The sequence below is a fragment of the Lissotriton vulgaris genome, chromosome 8 (assembly GCF_964263255.1).
Source record: "Lissotriton vulgaris chromosome 8, aLisVul1.2, whole genome shotgun sequence".
Classification (NCBI taxonomy): Eukaryota; Metazoa; Chordata; class Amphibia; order Caudata; family Salamandridae; genus Lissotriton; species Lissotriton vulgaris.
Window position 1 is genome coordinate 1,557,712,597 of NC_141696.1, and position 18,865 is coordinate 1,557,731,461.

The 18,865-nt window shown below is 46.5% G+C and overlaps 1 protein-coding gene across 2 annotated transcripts in view; it reads left to right on the forward strand.

Moving 5' to 3' along the window:
* The window catches only part of LOC147700396 (uncharacterized), a 75,197-nt gene extending 63,816 nt beyond the window's left edge, over window positions 1-11,381 (forward strand). The window contains exons 3-4 of one of the 2 annotated variants that reach the window (XM_086935768.1): window positions 6,868-6,961; window positions 9,169-11,381. The gene's annotated coding sequence lies outside the window, so the exon portion shown is untranslated. The remainder of the gene's footprint in view (window positions 1-6,867; window positions 6,962-9,168) is intronic. The other variant, XM_086935766.1, reaches the window with a different exon arrangement.
* The last annotated feature ends 7,484 nt before the right edge of the window (window positions 11,382-18,865 follow it).

Consider the following 18,865-nt stretch of genomic DNA (forward strand, 5'->3'; position numbering starts at 1 on the left):
TGAGTTTTAAATTGGCCAATGTCATCTTCTGCCGTGGAGATATGGGCCTCCGCAATTCGTGCTGCCGCGTTGCGCAGGTCCTGGCGAATGAGAGCCACATCTACCCTCACTTCACCAATCTTGATTTCTAGAGATGCCTGGGACATGCCTACCGCCTGAAGGATGGTGGTGAGATCACCCCCGGTGGCACAAGATACAGTGGGCGTCCCACCGCCAGGATCTCGGTCCGACGTGGTGAATTGATCCATTTTTGATAGAGTTGGGGGGCAGGAGTCTGTAGGGTGCGGTTTCTACACATTGCCGTCAGGGATAGAATCCGGCCAGCAAAGGCAGAGGTGAGCAATGGTCCCCCAAAGGAGGAGGGGGGGGTCGTTTGACACCCGGACCGTCAATGCTCAGGTCCGGGCACCCGAGACCCCTCCCACAGGACCCCCAATAAGGGCAAGATCAAATCAGTGACCCAGGCCCAGTGGCAGGTCCGGGCGGAATGATCCAGCAGATGGTGGCTGGGTCAAGCCAGGCGACAGCTACGGCAACAGTTCCCCAGCCCAGTCTCCAAGTCCAGCCAAAGCGGCTTCCTCTCCGAGAGATTATCTTGGGTCTTGTTGAACCCGCAGAAGCACCCCCAAGGATCATGGCGTGGAAGGCGTGGGGTCAAGGTAACCAACAGGGGGCGGAGGCGCTGAAGGCTCTGCGCCATCCTGCCACCCGACGCGGTGGCCGATCTCCTCCCCCAAATCCGACTCACCGGAGTTCTCCACCGACGGGGGTGACAAGGGAGTCACTCGCGACTCTGGGGCTCAAGTGTCCTGGCAGCGTTGGATATGTTGGTGCTTCCACATGGAATCAGACTTCGGGTGACCCAGTGGAGGGGAATAATGGAGGGTGGGGTTGGGGGCATCTGGTCGCCTCTCCGCCCCGCCACCCAACTTAGTGGCCGGTACCCAAACCCCAGCATCACTCCCACAGCACCACCAGCATGATTCCTGCCCCTCCTCCACACCAGCAAGCACCTCGGGGGCACAACCGGAGCCCCAAGATGGGCAGGTGCAAGGGCGCCAAGGGAAGCAAGGCAGAGGACCAACAGCAAAGGCCGAGCCAAGGCCCTCCGCTCTCCTCAGGTCAGAAGTTCCCCAAGGGCCAAGACAAAGCCCTGGTGTCATGGGGGGCAGTGCAGCAGCAGGCAGGGGGCCAGGCCCCTCAGGGCAATTGCGGCGGGCTTATGCGGGTCTTATGGGGAGTTAGCAGGCCACAATCCCGGCTGGCTCAAGCATTTTCAGGGGGGGAAGAAGGCAAGTCCCCAGCAGCAGCGCCCGGAGGACCCACAAGGTGGGGCAGGCATAATCAGACAACTGTATGTTTTTGTTGTTACATTTTATTATAACTGTTTATTGAGAAAAAAAACGTAAAACAATACTGGTGCAGTTGCAAAACAAAGTACAATTCCTGAGGACAACAGGAAATAAGAATGAGTCAAAAGAATACATTAGGTCAAAGAGAAAATGTTACAATGATATCATCAGCCCGCCTATGGTGTAATGTTGTCAACAACATCGATTGTCTCATCAAATGGGGTACAGATAAAACCTCTACTTTTGTTCCAGGGGCCTCACACTTTGGTCCATTTACCCGGGCATCCTCTGCTCTCATACACCGCCCTCTCCGCCTGCATGCACCAGTCCATGTCTGCTGCCCAGTCCATGTGTCGGAGTGCAACCCCCCTTCCTAGGTTCTAGCAATATTGTGTTTGGCGATCATACATCCCAGTGTTACCCAAAGACGTTCAACCCTGGTTAGGTCAGTGGCCTCCAAAACATTCAAGAGACAGAGACGTGGGTGTACCTCGATTGGCTTATGGCATATTTGGGACATGCCGGGAACCACTCTCCCCCAGTATGTCTGAAGGCCGGGCAGTCCCACCATTGGTGTAAAAAAGTACCTATCTGTCCACAGCCCCGGGGACATTCTGGAGAGGACAAGAGACCCATCGTAACAAGTGTTGAACTGGTGTAGTATGCCCTATGAATCAGTTTGAGTTGTATCACTTTAAAACGGGACCGAATTGCCACCTCCCAGGGTGATGCCAGAGCCTGCCTCCACTCTTCGTCATCCAGCTCTCCCACCTCATCATTCCATTTTGTCCGTATTTTACCCCTAGAGTCAGGTATATTGTTAAGGATCTTGCGATATGTCGGGGAAATCGCTCGTTCTGGGAGGTAAACATCCAGTAATCTATCTTGTAATGGTGAGGAAACCAGCAGGTCGAAGACTCTAGGTAGCACCTTTTGCAGTATACTACCAACCTGAAGGTACCGGAAGGTTTCCCCCACCTGAAGATGGTGATGATGTAAATCACTGAACTGAACTACACTTGCCCCCCCGCCCCCAGTCCAAAGGTCGAGAGGCCAATTAAGTACCATTTGTCAAACCCTGGAATCCTCGAGAGCACACCCAGCTGATAAGATTCAAACAGCGGGGTGGCCTTAGTGATCCTACCTTTCGATCCCAATGCCGCAGTGGCCGAGCACCATATATAAATTCTAGTAAAGGTTGGTGTGTACTGGGGTGCATATTTTTTCCTTCCATACAGAGCTCTGAGAAAGTTACCCGAGGACATATTATACCTGTCCATTGTGTATGCCAGGTCTGTGATGGGCCGATTCCTCCAGTGGTTGAGTACCACCAGCTGCGAGGACCAATAGTAATATTGAATGGCAGGCAAGGCTATGCCTCCATCATACCAGCTTTTGGCGAGGGCGATTCTGGGAGTGCCATTATTCCATAATAAGGAGCATACCTCGGACTCGATAGAGAGAAACTATTGGGAAGACACCAAAAAAGGCATATTTTGCAATGCATAAAGAAAGCGCGGGAGAGCCATAATTTTATAGAGAGCAGGTCTACCCAAGAGTGTAAGGGGTAAGGATTTCCAGTGCTGTACATCGGCATGGAACCTCTGGAGCGGCGGGAGCACGTTTTGACAGTGGAAAACACCTTCATCTTTGGTGACATACCGAAAACCTTCAGTAACGATCTGGGCCTGACAGCCTGCTGGGAGGATTGGTGGCTCACCGCTCAAGACATAAACCAGAGATTTATCCCAGTTGATCGTGTAACCGGAATATTTTTTAAAAATTGAAGACTGGGGTCGGGCCAGATACAGTAACATATCATCGGCATAAAGAGAAATTCTGTCTGACCAATCTGGTGACCAATTCAGACCGCGAATCCTGGGGCCCCCTCTAATCCATATGGCCAGGGGTTCTAAGACGAGGGTGAAAAGAAGAGGCAACATTGGGCAGCCCTGACGCGTGCCCCTGTCCAGCTCAAAAAACGGCAGATCGGCCTCCGTTTACAGTCACCCAACAACTGTATGGTTGATATGCAGGTGCCTAGGGTGACACGGAGGTTGGCAGCTGGGATCGATGAATAATCTAGTCAGGAAAAGCATTAATGAGTGACTGAATAATGCGTATACTGTTTCATTCCGTTGTGCCATATATGCCAAGCTTCTCCTAGCCTTTTAGGAGATCTCCCATTTGATTAGGGTGTTGATCTGACAAGTTGTGACTGGGTGTCTATGTCAAAAGCTTTATTCATGATAGCATTAAAGTTCTTTCTGACCACTATCATCAACAACAGAGTGCAGAGTAGAACTGAAGAGACTATCTGAACCATGCTGGTAATCAGGGTAGGAGGAACGTGAACACTGCATATTGACCATGATATCTCCTGTATTGCTACTCACCACCCTAGTTTTCCTACATACATCTTGGAAACCACCATTGGTAATGATTTGTGCAGTAAAATTGCCACCTCATGAGAGCCTTTAGCTGATCCTGTGCATGAGAACCTTTGGCTGACGCTGTGTGCTACTCAGTGTTTAGATCCATGCCTCCCAAAGAAGTCGGCTCGGTGCTGCATTTCCTGAAATAGCATCTATGGCTTGTCATCTGGTGTACAGATTGGCAGTCCTTCATTTGATCATGTCTAGGATCCCATTTAATTTTCACATACCAATTTTATTATGCCTCTGCTTGCTGCTTCTTTCCTGGCAGGGTAATGTGTCTCTGGTTCATCGTCTGGTCTATGACCCCTCTTCTGCCTTAATAAATCCAATTGAACTCAACCGAATTACTTTCCTAACAGCCCACCACCCCATAATTCCTATCAAGAGGTTCCCTAACTTTTAATAGACACTTACTCCCCTCTCCGCTTGCTTTGCAATAGAACTACAGTACTTTTCAAGCAAGTGCATAGAGCCTCAGTTGGTTTGGTTACAGTCTGTCTTTTGCCGGTGTTCAGTGCCCTGGCTGGATGCCAGTCAGAGCCTGGGTTTGGGCTTTTGACACTTGGCACTTCATTGCTGCATTCCAGTCTCCGCTCTGTCATCTGTACCTTAGTGTGCATTTTGATTTCTGGCAGTGCCGGCCTTTCCTGTCTTTTGGGTCATACATCGACCTGTTCTGCTTCTCAGATGACTGCAATTTCTGGCCTTGTTCGGAGGGCAGTGGGCATGCTCCTCTACCCACTCCCAATCTTGGTCTTGGTAGTCAAACAGGTGTACTTTTCCATTGTTGAATGACTTTCCGTTTTGACAGGTACAGTAGGATATATTTAATCTTCATTCCACAGAACTTCCGCTTTACCAGTGCATAGGATTTTCTTAGCTTTTGTGCTAGCTTAGCTTAGACTGGGAAGATTAGTACCTGGTGAGAAACCTGCAACACCCCTCCCAGGCTTCTCACTGTCTGTAGAATGAGGTCCCTGTAGTTAAAGAAGCAGGTGATTATGGGCCTAGAACAGGTCCCTGGCAGAGGCTTTTGCATGAGTGCCGCAAGGGTGGGCTTGATCAAGAAGCAGGACGAGATCTGGTCTGCTGGTAGGAGGTTTTGGATCCAGGTTTTTGGGCACTTCTCCAGATTTGTGCACTCAAAACCCTCCGGGAGTCGCACGCAGCGGAGACTGTTGCTTCTCAAGCAGCCTTTAGCGTCTTCTCTCACTATCACTTCCCCATTTAAGCTTTTCAGTTTTTGAGCTGTCCGGCGGAGGACTTTGACCCTGCCTTCCAGGGCCACAATATGGCTCTAGACGTCAAGGACGCGCCTGTGGTGTTGCGGAGATCCTGTTTACGTCGAGCTACATTTGCTCAAACTTTGTCGATTTTGGTTATGAGTGCTTGACGGGAAGAATATACTGCTTGAAGGATGTCATCCATGCTAAGGTGAGCACCATCAAGGAGATCGCTGTGCCCGGCCTCGCCTGGTCCACTGGTGAGCTTAGTGTTCCCATTGTGAGAGAGGACTTTAGCAAACCTGTCCAATGTCCCTAGCTTGGGGAGAGCCTTCTACTTGGCTGTTATTATTATTGCCGGTAGTGTGGACACTCGTCATCACTCAGCCTGTGATAACTGTGCTTTGGCACATAGTAGTCCAAATATTCTCCAGTCATCTCTTCCTGGGCAGCAAGTGCAGTCAGGCAAGTCCCGGGGCAGTCCAGGTACCTCATAACTGGTGCGTCTTTGCCGCTACCGTGAGGTTACAATAAATGCAGGACACAGTTTTTACTGTTATATTACTGTTTAGTTGAACTTTGATAAGTTGCAGTTATTGATCTTTGTATGCTTCCTATCCACCTTCCTTGTACTGCACGCATCGGCACTTGTATTGTCGTTACGTTACTGTCTATTAATACTATGTTACTTGGATTTTGATAACTTGCAGCTACTGATCTTTCTATGCTTATTTCCCTTTTCTTTGTACTGTACACATTTGCACTTTTATGGTCAGAACATCCAAAATAAAGTTATAATGGAGGTTAACTCCAGGAGGTGATGATCTTTTCTCCATCGCTTCATCAGGTGCGTGTTTTTCAAGGAGATCAGTCCATGCTTAGAGCCTCAGGTCACCAGGCTTTGGGACAAGGCCCCACTACGACACCTTAGGGGTGCGCGGTGACAGGTGCATTCTGATAATCTGCTACCACTCGAGCAGCCAAGTGCTTTTGGGTAGTCATCGATATACTGAAGAACCAGGTCTTGGTTTCCCAATACCACACTGAGTATGGGGGGGCAGTCATCTTTCTGAGATCAGTGGAAACCTCGGATTTCAGGGGGTGCCTTCCTCAAGTTAATTTCATGGGGGCCCCCCAACTCGCTTGTTGTCCACCCACTTTCCCACTTCACTGTCATAGTCACCCAGGGCACTGCAAGAGCCAGTTCATCAGACTTCAAAGCCTCTGTTTCTTATGTTTCTAAACATCTCCTGGCTGGTAGTGGGCCACTGCCTTAGCTGTCTACATTGCTGATAGGTCTTCCGCCAGGCCCTCAGCTCTTTCTTGATCCTGCCAAGTAGCCTGTATTTTCCTCGTGAGACTGCCAGCCTTTCGCTTTCATCTGGTGCCAGGCCCTACTTACAGATCTGGGTGTGTTTGTTGCTTCGACTATTACTTCTGCCCGTCATACTATTTCCAAGGCTTGCGCCCACTTCAGCAGGCCGCGCAGAGTCTTGTTACTAGCGCACTACTGTTCTTACAACATGGAGGCCAGAGACCGACTCCGGCGCCACTCTTCTTGAGGCCTTGGTCAGACTTTGTGCTTTAGAACTCATGGACTCTGTGACCCCAGGTTTAGTCCACCTGCAGACACCCGTATCTCTGGGTTAGGGGGAGGGACCCTGGGTCCTTCCATTACTTCAACAACTTGTGCTCTCCCGAGCCCCCAAACTATGACCATGTTGACTGTCTGCACTTTTTTCTGTTCTTTCTATGCACATTAGGGCATTAGATGGGATTAATGAATTAGGTAAGTGTTTTGGTCCAAGTATATTTCATCATATATTCATTGTTGATTTTTTTTATCCCATGTAGAATGAAAAGTCGGTAACAGAACAGTCTGGTCCTCTGTCTCTATTGAGTTCTGGTGACATCGTAAACCACGAGGCAGAAGGACATGATGTGTTGTGTAAGTGTTACTAGAGTCCTTAGATGTCAGCATAGGGTCATATTGCAAATATTACCTTTGTAATACATTTTTTGTTTTATGTGTTTATTTTGTAACTGCTTGAAAAACATGTTTTTGGAGGTTTGTTTGCTTAAATGTGGACTTAAAAAAACACACTAAATAAAGTCTGCAGAAAGGACATTATTAAAGCGGTTATCCCCTAGGTCTGATATGAACGGACATTGATTGGAATAAGAATGTACAACCAAGGGCAAGAGTAAAGCTCTGCAAATGGTACCGTGAATTAGCTTCCACATTTTATGGGTTTCTTTTGACTGTCTGTAATATAAACAGGAGAAAAATATGTAATTGTGTAGTTAATAAATACATTTTTAGGTAAAAACCATTCTGTTATTGGTTAAAACAGAAATGCTGTCTTTAGAAGGATGAACAAAAAGTGAGAGACCCAGAATACCCTTGAGGGCTTGGGTAGTTAACCCCTTCGACGCTGATGACGAGCTGGGCTTGTCATGGCGTAGCCTCCTCGCACGCTGATGACGAGCCCAGCTCGTCACGTAAAGTGCGTTTTAAAAAAACTCAGCGTGCGAGCGGAATTCCGCTAGCGCGCATGGTGTTAAGTAGAGAGGTAAAGGCGCCTTCAAGGGAATTTGTTTCAAAACAAATTCCCTTGAAGGCGCCTTTACCTCTCTACTCGTCTTTAGAAGGAAGCAGTGGTTAAAAAAATTGCACTTAAAAGTGGGCAATGGTTGCAATTAGAATGTTTAGTTTTTGATTACCTTTCATGAATAGAAGATTGACTAAACATTGGGTGATATTAAAGCCCTGCATAGAGGTTTGGAATTAAAAAAAAGGTATAAAACAAGTTTTGGAGCGCGACCAGCTACTTCCAAAACTAACATTGTGAAGGAGCTTGAATACACCTCTCTAAAGAGGAACATGTTTAGCTGGGATTTAAAAGGCAGAATCTAATTCCATTTCCCACGATTATTCCAAAATAGAATTCCACACTGTGGCCACCTAAAGAGAAAAGGATTTTCCACCTGATCTAGATTTGCGGACCCTTGGAATATATGAGATGCCCTGTTTTTGGAGGTTTGTTTGCTTAAATGTGGACATAAAAAAACAAACACTAAATGAAGTCTGCAGAAAGGACATTATTAAAGCGGTTATCCCCTAGGTCTGATATGAACGGACATTGATTGGAATAAGAATGTGCATGTTATGTTTGACTTTCATGAATAGAATATTGAGTCAACCAAGGGCAAGAGTAAAGCTCTGCAAATGGTACAGTGAATTAGCTTCCATATTTTATGGGTTTCTTTTGACTGTCTGTAATATAAACAGGAGAAAAATACGTAATTGTGTAGTTAATAAATACATTTTTAGGTAAAAACCATTCTGTTATTGGTTAAAACACAAATGCTGTCTTTAGAAGGAAGCAGTGGTTAAAATATTGCACTTAAAAGTGGGCAATGGTTGCAATTGGAATGTTTAGTTTTTGATTACCTTTCATGAATAGAAGATTGACTAAACATTGGGTGATATTAAAGCCCTGCATAGAGGTTTGGAATTTAAAAAAAGTTATAAAGCAAGTTTTGGAGCGCGACCAGCTACTTCCAAAACTAACATTGTGAAGGAGCTTGAATACACCTCTCTAAAGAGGAACATGTTTAGCTGGGATTTAAAAGGCAGAATCTAATTCCATTTCCCATGATTATTCCAAAATAGAATTCCACACTGTGGCCACCTAGAGAGAAAAGGATTTTCCACCTGATCTAGATTTGCGGACCCTTGGAATATATGAGATGCCCTGATTAGAAGAGCAGGGTACTCTGCTGTAATTATTATAATGAAAAACATTTTCTCTAGGTCTTCATGAATTAGGGGTTGTAATATGGCTGCATTTGTTTAATAAAAGTAATCATCTGTAATATATAGGAAATATATGACCAGTAGCCCTATATTGTCTATAAGGAGTTCTTGAGTCAAGATTAACCACATGGTCAAAGGCGGATTGGATTGTAAATGTCAGCATGGGCATGGAGATGTAAGTATCAGATCATATTACCTGTTGCATATTTTTATACTACGTGGTTTGATTGTGTCATGAATAAGATTTGGATATTATGTATACTTCGAAATTATACAGTGTAGTATTTTAGGGTTTATAGAACCAACCTTTAAAAAAAATATTTTTTCTATTTTAGTAATCCATGCATGTAGGGTGACCAGATGACTCCTTATCACACCGGCTTCACTCTCCTGGACTTACTTTTAACATCTAAGTGTCATCAGATACATCAGTTTAAATTGAAAAAGAACAAGGACTGCAATAACCACAGTGGACTGCGATGACACATGAAATTGAGGACTCGTAAGTGGATCACTTGATCGGATCATCCTCACGTCATTTCACAATTCCTATAATACATTTTTTTAATTCATAATGTACTTTTGTAACTTTTTAAAATATTTGGTTTTACTTGCTGTTGGTAATCTTTGTCATATCTTTAAATGACAATCCTGGTTAGAATATTTTTACCTCTACTTTGTGAGCAGATTGCAGTTAGCCTAGAGATTGTATGATCCTCTTTTTGCGTTTTTTTACAATGTTAATTTATAGATTCAGCGTTAGCACAGCTTTTCCCTTTTTAATCCGCAAATGTCCTTTTCGTAGCACTCTACCTGCAGTGAACACTGGAACACAATAATGTTCCCAGGTAGATAAAGACATTGTTTTAAACACTGGGTAAATAGGTGTATGCTTCTCAGGTTTCAGTGGAGAATCCTTCAACATCGGAATCCCAGCCAATGTCCTACACTGACGTCAATCCATCAAGAACACTGCTGTCACACTCAACCTAAACATCATGTGAAATAACCACATCTCTCCACTCGTCAACAATCTCCACTGACTCCCAATTCAGAAAGTTCAAGCTACTCACCCACGCCTGCAAAGCTCCCCACAACTCCAGTCCAGCTTACCTCAACCACTGCCTCAACTTATACCAACCCACCTTCGATCTGCTTCCCAGGCTGTAACACCCCTACATCGCATTAAGTAGACCAGAAGAGTAGGACGCTCCTTCTCATACCTCGCAGCCAAGACCTCAAACGACCTACCGCAACACCTCAGAACTTTGCCGTCTTTCATGGACTTCTGAAGGAACCTCAAGACATAGCTGCTTCTGACAAAAGAAGCATGATCTCCTCTGCCCTACTCAGGACCTGGATACACTTACAGGTGATTAGCCAGGCTCTACAAATCCACATAACCTTGCATTCTACCAAACTTGTGTGCATTGTGGGGAGGTATGTGGAGCTTAATTTCACATTCCTGTTAGAAAAACAGAACATTTTATGGAAAGCCTTACTTTAAGTAGATCACTTCTTTGCAAAGCATGCTACTTTCTTTACGAAATACAAAATTGAGCCTAAAAGCAAGCATCCTTCACCCCAATGGTCCATACTGCCTTGATCAAACATAATCTGCTTTGACAGCCGTTTGAATGCTTTATCTGGTGACTCAGCATACAGATCATGCAGGGAAGACTGTCTCCCACGCTGGAGCTCTGCACTCTTCGAAGATGGCCCTGTGTAACATACAGATGCTTTTTTGTTTTTCATTTTATGAGTTGTCTGATTGTTTCTGTGCACGTTATTTGACACTGTAGAATATGGGAAATATTTCATGGGGATGAAGCACTGTCTGTGAAAACTAGTGTTAAACTTTAAATTAATTCACTAATCATATAATGTACAATAGAGTGTTCATGCACGCACATAGTGTGGAATATGCTGCTATTTACCATTGTGTGTGAGTGAAAGTCCTGTTTCCCGAGTATTGAAGCCACTACCCTCCGTCAAGAATGGTAACAAACAAAATATTGCACTCTGCAGATCTGCATGTATGTGTTTTATGGCATGCTGTATTTTCAAGTTCAATGCTAGTTAACAGTCATTGGCCATAAAGAGAGCACAAGGTATTACATCTCAGTAGAGAGATAGAATCACAGCACCTAGAAATTGAGTGTATTGTTCCAGTTTATGTAATTTGTGAAGTGATTTTAGAAATGGATTTTTTGGGATTAAACTTTGGGTCAATATCCTAACTGGGTCGAAACGCTGTCGACAGTTTAAAAAGTTGAACCAAAACGCAGCATTTAAGATTGTATAAAGTGTTGTGGATCACATTGTTACATTTTCCATAGTCGCTGAAATGTTCTAAAATTGAAACCTTGCACATATGTCACTTTAAATGTCACTGTTTAGCTTAGGTTCAATTGTTCTTTCACTGGGACACCACACACTATTGTCTAATGTTTAGCCATTGTACAGAATATCTTTCAACTTAAACACCTATGAATGTATTGTGTTACTTACTTATTTCCTATATAAATAATTTCACAAATTGACTGAACCTTTAATGTGTGTAGTTAGCTTTCTTTCTGACATCACCCCAACCCTTTGCATTGCCATGTGCATAGCTCTATTAGAAATATACCTTACTACTCCACAGGAGCCATTGTTTCATCAATAGCCCTGGTTACGTGAAGGGCTGTCACGACATCACAGAAGGGAGCCATTTACTGTTTTCCTCAGGAGCTTAAAGGAACCTCCACAGTTGAGTTGGAGGAAGCCAGTGAGACAGGCATTGGCAAAGCCAATATGTCTCGCCTATGTAAGAGCTATTGGCTGTACCAAAGTGTTTAAGTGCCATAGAGTGGAGTGCTGGAGAGTAGGATGCAGTTGCGTAGAGTGGCACAGAGTGTAATGGCGTAAAGTGGTGTTGAGTAAAGTGCCGTGGAGTCCAGTGGTGCAGAGTAGATTTGAGTGGGGTACAGTGGATTAGCGTAGAGTGCATGGGCATATAGTTGTGTTACAGAGTAAAGTGCATTGGCATACAGTGCAGTGGCATAGAGTACAGCGGCATATGGTGGAATTGTGCAGAGTAGATTGGTGTGGTCTAGACTGGAGTAGTGCAGGGGCGAAGAGTGCAGTGGTGTAGAGTAGAGTGGCGAAGAGTGCAGTGGTATAAAATACAGTGGTACAGGGTGGAGTAGAGAAGTGTAGAGTGCAGTGGCATTGAGTGGAGTGATGCAGAGTAGAGTGTAGTGGCGTGGAGTGCAGTGACATCAAGTGGAGTACAGTGTTGTAGTGTTGAGTATGCATGGTGTTGTAGCACACATCCATAACTGACAACACATTTTCAACTGAAATGACCATTACATTTGCACATACATACAGTTTTACTAATAAAAGTATACAGTGTACAGACAAAAATGTGTGGAAATTTCCTCACCTAATGTAAGAATATGTTTTGATAATATTAAAGTATTTGTTTTCAACACACTTCAGAAATAACAAACAAATTACTTTATTTGTGTTCCTAGTTCTCGTATATTCTAACAACCCTAGATAGTTCATTTAAATGTCCGTGTGTGCACTAAAAACGCTTCCCTACCCATAGTATCCAGCAAGATTGTCACTTTGAAGTCAGAGAAAGAAAAGTAAATAAACGCCCTTGGAAGCCAGCGCCTGACATTTGCCCTTGGTCTGTATGCACAGCAATGTGACAAGATAAGAACAAGATTTACAGACCTGTTTACAGAAAGGGAGCATTCATACGGTTGCTGTAAATAAGGTTTGGGCAAGGGGAAGTACGAATTCAAGCTGGACAGCCTAAAACAAATAAAGCCAGCAAATGGAAAGCAAGAAAACACGAGTTACAACCCACAAAGCCAATGGTAAGCAATGGGCAGAATGCATTCCTAAGTCTACTTTCTGAATGTCCCAAGATGTCTTTAGCAAACCAGACAGTTACACTGTGTGGTAAACTGCAACTGAAAAAGCAGGTACAGGTTATCAGCTGTGCTCTTTTTTTTGTAAACTGTTTTATTTGGTTTTCATCGTTCATAAGTGAAGTATTACTTCATCATCGATCAAGATATATATAAGAGCCTGTACATGCAATTGGCTTCAATTTTGCAATATCTACTGACGTATGGTAGGTTTGGTGTTCTGATTGATACCCTTCCCATACCCTGCTCTTTAGCAAGGGGTGTAATTTCAATGTTCTTATATCGTAACTGTGTTGTCACCATCTTGAACGTAGATAGATGTGAGAGGCAATTACTCAGGGAAATGTAACCGTAAATTAACTAGGGGATTAAACTGAACTGGGAGTGGTTGTGAGAAGGACGGTACAGGAGGATGGGTATGAAGCAGTGCTAAGAGTCCACATTTGTACTTGCGGAGAAAGGGCACCAGACATGTAGGTTTCAGTGGGGTTCGGAGGGGGTAAGTCGTGTTTTGTACACATTTGTGGCCTATGTGTTAGGTTCATATGGGGGGTCTCCTTGCCCTCACTCGGAGGTGGGCACATTCAAAGGGGTTTGCTGGGGTGCGCCGATGACAAGTGGGACCTTGTGATTCTCTAGGGTATGTTTAAAGGTATGTAAGAACGTCATCCATTGTATGGAGATACATTTACATGTGCCTCGGGCTTCCTCATATCGCAGGGAATCTTCTTCTGATGCTCCCCATTTAGAGACTACTCCTATCCAGGCTGCTAATGGAGGCCCAGCTGGGGTTCTCCAGTGCATGGCAATTTCACACTTAACTAATAGGAGAGCCAGAGACACAAACTGTGTCCCGACTTGGTGGTGTTTGCCACGTTTGAACATGCCCAATGCACAGGCATCCCATGTTCTAATATCTATGAGCCCTGTTACTTCGCATATTGAGGTATATATTGCATTCCAATACAGAACATGTGGAAGAAAGTTGCCCTGGGGGTGTGACATCTCGGGCATGAGAATGGTATGTTAGGATAGTATCTTTGAAGGTGCTCAGGTGTTAGGTATGAACGATGTAAGATGAGAAATTGTATGTTATTAAATCAGGGATTGCGGGGTACTTTCTTTGGGTACTCTAATGCTTGTTCCAACTCTTTGTCGTGCAGGGCCTCTGGAGTTACGTCTCACATTTATCCCATAGGGGGCGAATGGCTCTGTATATCCACATCACTATATGACGTCCAGGACCCATTTGCAGGATAGCATGGAGGACCACATGAGTTGCTGGTTCCCTGTCTAACATATGCCAAGTTCGGCAGCTATCTGCCACCAATTAACCCTGTAGGAGGAACTGACCTCTGGGAAAGCCAGTATCGGCTAATAGGTCATCAAAGGTGAGTAGGTGGCCATCTGTGAACATGGATCCTATCTCCGTAAGTGAGTGATCTGTCCAGACTTGAAGGGTTCGTGCAGTATAGTGCTCGTGGTCTCAGAGGAAACCTACTTATGGTAGCAGTGGGAAATAAAGTGTTGTACGTGACATTCGATGAATGCATTGCATGCAGGCGCACACCACTTTCACCTGCAATCGGTGGGTTGTCATTGGTCTGGATCCTTTTATTAGCCTACGTCAAATTGTTGGGATTGATATTGGCCCGGTGTCTGTTGATCTCTCCTAATAAAGCCAAACCAAAGGGGATGATTGATGGAGTGTTGAACATTGCAAGCACTCACCTCCAGTCAACGGATCTGAGTTTAATCCATCATCATTCTTTGGCTCACTCCGCCCCCCCAGTTCAGACATGGCCATAAGCAAATCAGGCTGACCATGTGCCCTGAGCCCGAACTGCCAAGCCATGTCTTCCCTGGACCGGAAACATGCATCCTGGCACCGGTTTCTGGCTAATCAGCCATTAGCCAGGCTAGCTTGAATTCAGTGGCAAATTGAGCAAGGGGCCCACATCTGGGCATACCCTGACTACTTAGGGCGAACAAAGCAAAACCAAAGGGGATGATGGACGGAGTGTTGACCATTGCAGCACTCTCCCCACTGGATTCAAGCTAGCCTGGTTGATGACGGCTTACATATTACCTCACCCATGGCTTACCAGCTTGACAGTAGAGATCTTCTTAAAGACTTTGCTAAAATAAAGGCAAAGAAAGTACCATTGGATTAAGAGGAAGAACCCAAAACTCCATTGAAGTTAGAAGAGAGAAATTTAAAAACAAATTAAATATCATGAACATTGCTTATTTAGTTATTTAATGTTTGATGTGTTTCATTTTTTAATGTTGAATACAAGTATGTTTATATCTAATGCATTAATTCTTCTAGGCTGAATGACAGGGGGAGAGAGTGATGGTAGTAAAAGGGAGGGGTGGCATTTTTCAATTCTCGCCTATGGCGGCAAAACACCTAGAAACGGCCCTGGTCACCTGGCCTTTTTTCTCATTATCTTCATCTATCCTGGCTACAGAGGTACCTTTATGGTCTGGAGGAATGCAGTATACGGCTCCATGTTGATGTGTCAGCAGCCCTTCACAGCATCAGTGTCACTTACCCACAGCACAGAAAAAAAGCATCATCAACATATTGTTCCTCGTACACAACTACGACAATGCTTGGAGATGGTGGATATGATTTATATTCATTGAGACATTAGATCAACTTACATAAGCAAAACTAAAGTGTGTATCCATCATGTATGTTTTAACTTAGACCCCTGCCGTGTGTGGATAAACTTGTTAATTGCCTATAAAAATAGATATTGGACCGGGCGTGGCCAAGCCACGAGTGGAATGAGACATGTGTTGTCGAGTCTCCGCTCCACCGCGACCTGTTGTAGCTTACCCGCCAGACTGTGGCTCGACTGCAGGCATTGGAACTGGGATCTGACTATTGGAATCTACCAGGGATCTACAGATGCCCTGGAAACATGTTGCAGGGCTTCCTGAACCAGATCTGACACCCCGATGAAAGGTTGATGTGCCACTCACAGCTGCCATCTTGGGCCTCGCAAGTGAAGCTGCTTGGAAGGAGACAACCCCCCCCCCACCCTCGCCTCTGCACAAATACTCACCCAGCCTGGGTGCCACCTCTGATCCCGTGGACTCTCCTGGGGTGGTCGCTGAGGCGGGAATGCTGCGCACTTGAAGGGGAGAGCAGCTGCAGGCCTGGCGGGCCCTCCTGCTGCGATCTGCACAGCCACCTCGCTGGTGCCGTGGGCTGGGGAAAAGGCACCCTTGCCTGCGGTTCCGGTGGTGGCTGCTCTGGGAACTGAGGGACCCGTGCCCACTTCCAACGTCGCGGACCAAATGCGATGGATGGTGACCTGTGAAGCGACCCAGAACACTAACTCGGCGCCCAGCCCTGGGCTCTACTGTTCCATGTTCTCTCGATTGGCGTCTCCCGCCCTGCCTGCTCTCGCTGACCCGCCTTGCAGCAATTATGAGAGGTAAGAGGGATCAGCTGCGGGGCTCGCGTAGCAGTGCTTTCCACCCTCCTTCCTTGATGGGCACTTGGTGGGCCCCTCCTGGGGACCTTGAGCCCGACTGGGGGGCACATGGTGACTGGCACGGATCTCCCATCACCCTGGGGTGCGACTATACTGGGGCCTACACTCCTTCCTGCACCACCGCCTGCCTGACTGGGGCCCTCACCTGTCCCTGCATCCATGGGTCCTCTACACCTCAACGCAGTAGCCCCATCCGTTGGACTCTGTGACTGGGGGACCGGCTGCAGGGATCTCGCAGCGAGTCTGTGCACTCCCCCCCCCCCCCCCCTTCGTCTGCCTGCTCTGGATGCCCTCTCAGTGGGCCTCTCCTGGAAATTAGGGGCCTGGCTTCCTGGCTGCTGCGGGGAGGATCAGCCACGGTCAACACGACATTGGGGCCTCCAGGATGGTACGCCTGGTGGGTGATGGAAGCTTGGCCTACCATAGAAAGGTACAGTGCATCAAACATGAGCCGCCTTCCACAGCATTAACAGGCTCCCACAGGTGGGGTTCATCTGGCCCATAGTGCATGGCTGCTGCACCAGTGGGACCCACGCTGCGGGATTGAAGCGCGGCCGTCCGGACCCCTAGTCTGGTGATGACTTGACGGTTGGAGGTGAGACACTGGGAGTAGCTGTGCCTCTGGGTTACACGCTGGGCCCTCCCACTCTCTCTAGAGGCCTGGTCACTAATTCACAAACAGGCCAGGTGGATAGTTGGCCTGGAGGGATTACCTCTTCAGCTTAATGGACAAGGCTAGGACCTCTTCTCCCAGACATTCAGTAGTTAAAGCCTCGCCTTCCACTACATGGCGCTAGCCACTGGCGTCTGGAGGACACTCTCTAGCAAAGAAAGGGTACGAAGTTCCTAGGTGATACGGTGATCACTATTAGAGTAAACGCTTAAAACAATGATCCCTTTGGGCTCTGTGTTAGTACATACGTCACACACATACTACTTCCAATCATCACTCATACCAACAGCACCAATTAGAAGCCAAGAACGCACTGTAGGAAGATCATTAAGCTTTATTATTCACTATTTTATTAATTTGTTATTAGAGTGCCATACTGAGTGAAGTTTTGGCAGTGTGTGTACAGGAAGACAAGGAGGGAAATTCCTCCTTTTGGGACTCGGGCTCTCGCACACCCAGCAAGCTAGGTCTCATGCTTCATCATTTGATCCTGCTCCTCATCGGGCTGGCGCTGCAATGCCCGACGGGCACCCTTAAAGGGGCTCTTTATCAGAGATCTTTTGTTCCTTGCCGTAAGGGTGCAGTGGGTGTAAGGGGTCTAGTTAGATGTGGATGTGCTTAGTGATTTAAAAACAGGTAAGGGAATCCTCTTCAAGCCTTTATTCTGTGAGGGACCCTGCCTGGTTAAAATACTGAGGGAGGGATAGCGTATCTGTTCTTAATGAGACAAATTGCATACTCTACTCCCAGATGGTCGACATATTTCTCGCCTTAGAAATGTCATGTAATAATCAATGGCGATTCTTCAGGACCGTGAACAAAATCTTACAATTAAATGTGGAAAACTACATGTGGGTGGAAAGGGGCTTTGCTACCTACCACTGGTTAACACTAGTAACACTTCTACTAGCGTAGTGAGGCAACCTCTAAAAATATAGGATATGGCCTCATCAGGTGCAGCAGAGAAAAAGTACACCCAAAGAGTGGTGTCTCTGTTCCTCATTAGGAACCCAGCGTTAGACCTACCCCAGTTCCGCTGCTTCCAGGAAGGACTATCTCATACTCCGGCACTTGCTTCTCTTGGGTGGATCTGACCCCTACAGCGACCGGCAGGACTCTGCTGGGCATCCCTGGCCCAAGCTTGTCTGCCTTGTGTCGGCTCCTCCACGGCAATGTTGTCTCCCTGTCTCTAAACAACACTAGACCGCAAGCACCACCTCAGTTCTCTCTCCGGCCGTACAGGTCTTCGACCGTGTGGAGCCTCCTCTGTCTGGCTCTTGCACCACCGAGGTCGTACCCTTGGATATGCCATGCTCCAAGATTGGTAAAGATCCTGTGCCCACCCTGTCTAAGGACAGCTCTATGGCTTAAGTCCAACCCTCCACTGCCGCCTGCCTCTGACCCCCCGGGAGCTATGGCTGTTGAGGAACTGTCATGGGCCCAGATCACACAGGCCTTCATGAGCTCTTTTTTGCAGGAAATCAAGGCAGAAATTGGATCCCTCAAAAACGAGTTCAAACCCTGCCTGCTGTAGAATCGTCAACATGTCACGGAGATCGGGGGCCGTGTGGACGACCTTGAGCACACGATGGATGCATGAGCGGAGGATCAGGAGAGCCTCTTGCGCAGGATGGCAGAGCTCGAGGACCAAAATACCAAACTCCAGCTGAAACAGGAGGACTTGGAGAACAAAAGCCGACATAACAACATTCGCATCAGGGGGGGTCCCTCGCAGAGCCAAGGAACAAGACATTATGGCCTTTACAGCAGACCTCTTGACGATCAGGGCAGACGATGATGCATCCCCTCTTGCTCTAGACAGAGCACACCGAGTCATTAGCCCCCTGGGGTGCCCGGACTTTACTCTGTATATCCTCACACAAATCCACTTTTTTTTGTCGAGAAGGAAACTATCCTA